General features: G+C 36.6%; 1 protein-coding gene across 3 annotated transcripts in view; it reads left to right on the forward strand.

Annotated features, from left to right (window-relative positions):
- Nucleotides 1-274: 274 nt before the first annotated feature.
- Nucleotides 275-6,616, forward strand: part of LOC137616534 (tumor protein p53-inducible protein 11-like) — a 282,889-nt gene continuing 276,547 nt past the window's right edge. The window contains exon 1 of one of the 3 annotated variants that reach the window (XM_068346379.1): nt 275-412. The gene's annotated coding sequence lies outside the window, so the exon portion shown is untranslated. The remainder of the gene's footprint in view (nt 413-6,616) is intronic. The other 2 variants (XM_068346381.1, XM_068346380.1) reach the window with 2 other exon arrangements.

Genomic DNA, 6,616 nt, shown 5'->3' on the forward strand with positions numbered 1-6,616 from the left:
GGCGGGATGGGAAGAGGAGAGGTGGTGGGGGGCGGACCTGACTCTAGTAGAGGGGGAGGTGGGGGAAAGGGAGTGGTTTGAACAGATTAAGGGCGGGAGGGGGTATTACGGCTTTTGATGGAGGGGATACCCCCTTCGATGGTGAGATATGGATGGGTCTGTGGGATGGGGGATGGAAAGGCGGGAAATGAGGGGGAGTGTGGGTATAGGGGGGGGGGGGGTGTTGCTGGTGGGGGGGAAGAGCACGCGGCATGATGAAGGCCTGAAGAAGAGTCCCATCAGTGTGCGCGTGGTGACTCGAGTGAGTGTGCAACCGTAGACGGGGTCTCTTGTTTGGGCAACATCAACAACCCCTTCTCCTTCCCCCAAAACCTCTCACCCCTTTCCTTAACCTCATCCCAATCCTCAGTAGGTCAGTTTTCTGTAATTTTTCCCCATTTTTGTCAATCCAGTTTTCCCCTGTGTGTCATATGTGAAGAGCAATTGTCAAGAAATTGATTTTTGGGATTGGAAATATTTTCCCTCGTGTATTAATAACTTTTTTGTGGTAGAACAGTTGATATAGTGAAGGAATTGTCATATTTTAGGTAAAATGTTATTACGTTGTAATTTCTATATGATTTCGTATTGAATACGACAAAACTTTTAATTGTGAAAGGTTTTCCGTTAATGTTGGCTTGTTGACAGTAAGGTGAATTTTCGCATAGACCAAGTTAAAGGTAACTTAATAATATGTTACTTTTATTAACATCGTATTTCGTGTTTAATGGCGACAAAAATTGATTTCGTATCGAATGTTGTTACTCGGGGTCTTTGTAAAATATGTAGGTGGAATTACGTACAATTAAGTACGTCTGTATATTGAACAAGTGTTCAAGTGATTTTGAAATGAGAATTTAATGAAAAATGACTAATGTGTGTGTGTGTGTGTGTGTGTGTGGTGCAGACATCAGCCATGCAATAAAAATAACAAAAGTGTGAAATATAGAAATATTTATTTAAGAATTGTCGATATCCTTAGTCCTATTGTAGTGTGGTCTCGTGTTGTGGAATCGATCTCTCTCTCTCTCTCTCTCTCTCTCTCTCTCTCTCTCTCTCTCTCTCTCTCTCTCTCTCTCTCTCTCTCTCTCTCGTTAAATAGTTAAAACTTAACCGAGAAAGTTGTCCCAAGAAAACAAGTAAATGAAAGGATGTTTTAAACTTTGTTCGTTGTAATTGTTTACCACTAAGTCGACCCAGTTTTAGATATTAAAGTCTCTCTCTCTCTCTCTCTCTCTCTCTCTCTCTCTCTCTCTCTCTCTCTCTCTCTCTCTCAGCTCTTGACTTGCACATGTATATGATACCACTATATAAAGTAATCCTTGAATATTGAATTTATATCGGATTTCAAAATGGAAAATCTCAGGTTTACATTAGAGGATAAGCCCAGTAATCCTGGGTTTTGTTTTTCCATATGTAACAATTTCTACTTTTGTGACGCACGTACGGTAATATTTCAAACAAAATTCATTAATATCCTTTCACATTCCAAGGACTCTCTCTCTCTCTCTCTCTCTCTCTCTCTCTCTCTCTCTCTCTCTCTCTCTCTGCATTCCTCCTCCGTGTATCCTAAACCAGGTTTCCCCACCATATGTTAAGATATGCTCCATCAAATCCATATTTACTGTTAAATTTCTAGGCTAAGGCAATCCTATGACCTTTTGATTCACATACCTGCTGCATTTATGATATAATAATGCATCATTTTGTATTAATAATAACTTCTCCCAAAATACCCTTAGCGACTTGACCCTAGAAAAATCCCAGCTTCAGTTATTATTTTACTTTAGAAAGGTAGATGACTTTTCAAACTTCGAACTCGGTACATATTATAGCAGTTTAGAGAGGTCATACAGGGTAATTTAATAAGATTGTTTCAGTTTTATGACAAGTCATTTATCGATTAGCGTTAAATTCAATATTGAATTACCTGAAAGCAAAATTTAGTACCAGCCATGCTTACAGTTTTCAACTTAGCAGATATGCAATATTATGGAATCTTTTGGGAAAAGTAAATCAAATATCAAATGATAAAAAAAAAAAAAGTTTAATAGGACACAGCTTCGACATAATGGGTTGATAAAGTTGCCAGAATAAATACTTACTGTTCGAAAATGAGATTCCCACCTTTCCCAAAATCAACCTTGTTTGATTCTTTCAAATGGTTTTGTCTTTAACGATAAGAGATGAGACTAAGGTATATCATGCTTGCAGGTAAGAATCATTTGAGTTCATAGTTTTAGAACATATTGCCGCGGAGTTTGAAACCTTAAAGAATTGGTTTATTTTAAAGGGCACATGCGATATGCTACTCAGTCTTTGAAACCGTTAGACTTATTCGTGTAGAACTCTAGATTAAGGGCGTGTGAACCATTTTACACCTTGGATGTCAATGGCTAATATGTGAGCGCATGTTTTATCCACCCTTAAAAGTATTTTAAGACGGGATACTTTGTGGTTGAGAATAATGGTACGTAATTGATCATGAGAATTTGAAGCTCTTGTCTTCTATTGTAATTTAAAACTAGAAAACCTTGCAATTTCCGTGTTACTTGGACGAAGAGTCCGTCATGTTAACTATGAGTCATTCTGTTAATGTAGTGCTTGTTTATGTTTGAGTGGCAATGGAATTGTCTGTAAATATATTTTTACCAAGGTAGAAAAGGTAGTAAAGCGTAGTGGTATAAGCGCTTAGCGATACTTAAATTTGTAAGAATTTAGGCATAATGGCTTTTCATTTTTTTTATCTTTTTTTTTTACATTATATGTACACTCTTTGGCTTGATAATAGATAAGAAAATATGAATTTTACTTTAAGAGTAGTCAGTAAAAGAAACTTTTTTTTTCTTTTATAGAAGGAAGAAACGGGACATACTACCTATCGCTTACGTAACCCGTCATGAAAGTAGCTGGACTCGAGTGTTATCACGTATTTAATAGATGCGTGTTGAACATTCGTGACACAGTTAAATGCCCTAAGCCTCTGCATAAACACGAACACGTTCTTAGACTGAAGAAACAACACGTTCGATTCGCGAACTTGAGCAGAGTTGGCCATGGTCAATACTTCGATTAGTTAACTGACATATCGAGGGACTAGACGTCTTTATAACTTGGAAGGCGCCCTGGGTTTGGGCGTAGGCCTTGCGATCTCATCCTACAAAGTTGGGGCATACAAAATTATCTATCTATCTATCTATCTATCTATATATATATATATATATATATATGTGTGTGTGTGTGTGTGTGTGTATGGAACTTCAGTAGTTCAAACTTGCTACGAATGTTTTTATCTTGGACAGGATGACTTAAGTTTCGTTTATGGAAGATCCATTTTAACGCTGTTACTGATCTATATATATATATATATATATATATATATATATATATATATATATATATATATATTATTCATTACTTATATGTAGTTTATTTTCTGTTTCCTATTCCCTTTCTACTTTCCCTGTTGGAGTCCTTGGGGTTGTAGCATCCTGCTTTTCCAACCAGGATTGTAGCTTGGCTAGTAATACTAATCATCATCATCATCTCCTCCTACGTCTATTGAAACAAAGAGTCTCTGTTAGATTTCGCCAGTCGTCTCGATCTTGAGCTTTTAATTCAATACTTCTCCATTCATCAGCTCCTACTTCACGCTTCATAGTCCTTAGTCATGTAGGCCTGGGTCTTCAAACTCTTCTATTGCCTTGTGAAGCCCAGTTAAACGTTTGGTGAACCAATCTCTCTTGGGGAGTGCGAAGAGCCTGTCCAAACCATCTCCGTCTACCCCTCTCCATGATTTCATTAAAAATGAAGCTAAGGAGAGATTACTTGAGTGCCAATAATAATATCAAGAAGAAGATGGTGTCGTCCTATTTCTCTTTATCTTGCACTACAAAGCCTAGCTTCGTTTTACGTGTATTTACCAATATTTAAATGATGAAATAAATGTTTTAACCTATCAGGTTCAGTGGGTTAGGATTTAACTGCGGACTCCTTTGTTAGATATCCCGTTTGTCTACCAAAGATATGGCTTCCTTTGTGTATGAACACTTCGCCATTTTTATGCAATATTTTTTGTCCAAGTGTTGTATGAATTATACAACGCTTTCACTGCTTATTCGCGTGACTTGATGCAAGTCGTACTGGTGCTCTAAGAATATCTTATGTTTTTGTTCTCGTATATATTTAACTTTACCCAGCTTTATTTATGGGCTAAGTTTGGTAAACATAGTTTTTAGTTTAGAATTTATAATTTGGTTTTTATTTAATGTGTACATACGCAAACGTACGTCTTTCATGTTTTAATATCTCCATTTGATTAACAGTCTGGTGCCTGATTCATTGCTTCAGTCAATTAGTGTACTTTACTTTTCCTTATCTTGAGATAACGCACTGAACTTTCTTTAATATACTTATGTACAGTTGGACACATGAATTCCTTTTAAACCCTGTTTTGAAGAAATGCACTCAGCCACACCCTTACTGTCCGGTGAGTTCCACGTTTAGTTGTGCCCACCACCTCTGTCATTTCTCCGTACGCTATGTGTTTTGGTTACTCGCCGTGAAGCAAGGTTGTGACTCAGTACACTTCTTAGTAGCGAGGTGTGCCATGCACTCCTGTGTCCAACTGTATATTGTACAGAATTAGTATCTGCTAAATATAGATGTTACTGTCTTTATATTTAGTAAATATATCTGTAGTAAGTGTACCAAGAAACAGTTTAATACCTTTGAATATTATTTTTGCTAACGTGGTTGTAAATAGGATAATTTAAGCAAGAAATCATCAACATTGATGAACCTTATCAATTTACGTCGTGTAATTACTGTGTGAAACAGATAAATTGATCCTAAAAGGAGTAATGTTTTTGTTTTAGATGTTAAACTGCTTTTCTCAAAAATAGGTTTGTAGTAGCTGGTTGGAAACGGCCCTGCCTTGCGATCTGCTGGCCTGTTATTCGAGACTCTTTCAAGCTCGATAGTTTCTGTAGTGTCTGTAACCTTGCCATCCTTTGGAGCTAATGATGACGTGTTCAGGGAAGCCTATAGCCTGGCCCTCCCTGGTCCTAGCTTCATGGACAGGAGACTTGAGCGCTGATAATATGTATTTATGGTCAGTATATAGGGCATTGTAACGGTCCCTTGCTTCTGCCATTCACGAGCAACCTTTAAGTAGTAAAGAAAAATACATACTAGTATAAATAACGGAACGGTATAATTTATGCCAAACATGCTAAGAAATGTAATTTAAACAAATTTAAGATTTTGCTTATTGATTATTACGTTCTGTATGATGCATATTGCAATGAACGATTATCTCAAGTGTTTTGTAAGGGGAGTACCTATTGCCAGAGGCAGTTTATTTATCCTTCAGATTAATTGGTATGTTGAGTAAGAGTACTTAATTTATTGTTAATACGTATAGATAAGAAAGGGACACCGGAAATAGTGCTTTTTTTCATGCAAGATTGTTCAATTCAAGTATATTTTCACTTAAGATGTAAGTATAGAGTCAGTATTAAGTTTTCCTATGTCCGACAGAGACAGTTTTCAGAAATTAATTATCATAGCCATGCGCATTTTGAGTGTATTTTTAATTGCAAGAACTTGTAATTCAAGTGTATTTTGACTTGATGCATGCATTTTCAGAAATTGAAATAAGCATAATACAATCATACACATTTTTAAGCAATAGATAGCCGAGTTTTTAAATAGATAATTGAATTTTAGTGAATTTAAAATCCCGCCTCTTCTTTAATTATGATCTAGTAATATATATGGTTAAGGTAAATATTGTAGGTATGCTAGAGCACCAGCCACCCGTTGTGGTACTACCGCTAGAGAGTTATTGGGTCCTTTTACAGTCCAGATAGTATTACATTGGATGCCTCTGTGGTTACGGCTAATTTTCCCTTCTACACATACAGCGAATAGTTTAGGCTTTTATTTTCATATTCTCTGCGAATAGTTTAGGCTTTTATTTTCATATTCTCTGCGAATAGTTTAGGCTTTTATTTTCATATTCTCTGCGAATAGTTTAGGCTTTTATTTTCACATTCTCTGTCATCATAAACCCGACATCTCTGAGATTATCAAACAATTTTTCTTCACTCAAGGGCTTAACTACTGTACTAAAATTGTTCAGTGGGTACTTTCAACTTGCTCCTCGAGGAAGACACTCCAAAATCAAACCCATGTTCTCTACTCTTAAATAGTGCCATAGCCTCTGTACCCAGGTATTCCACTGATTTGGGTTAGTTATCTTGCTTGAGGGTACACTCAGACACACTTATTCTATCTGCTTCCTTATTTCCTTTCCTCACTGGTCTCTTTTTTCCTGTTGGAGCCCTTGGGCTTATAGCATCTTGCTTTTCCAACTAGGGTTGTAGCTTTCTAGTAATAGTAATCTGTCTCGAAATTTTTGCTTGTACAATAAGATGATTAGTTTTTTACATTAAGAGATGAAAAGGCGTGTGGCGTGAGAGAATCCCTTATCTAAGTAATATGTAGTGTTTTGTGAAGGGATTAATGGGGAAATAAAAAGGGAGGAAATAAGTAAATAGGTGTGGAGACACAT

This window comes from Palaemon carinicauda, chromosome 22 (assembly GCF_036898095.1).
Source record: "Palaemon carinicauda isolate YSFRI2023 chromosome 22, ASM3689809v2, whole genome shotgun sequence".
NCBI classification, from domain to species: Eukaryota; Metazoa; Arthropoda; class Malacostraca; order Decapoda; family Palaemonidae; genus Palaemon; species Palaemon carinicauda.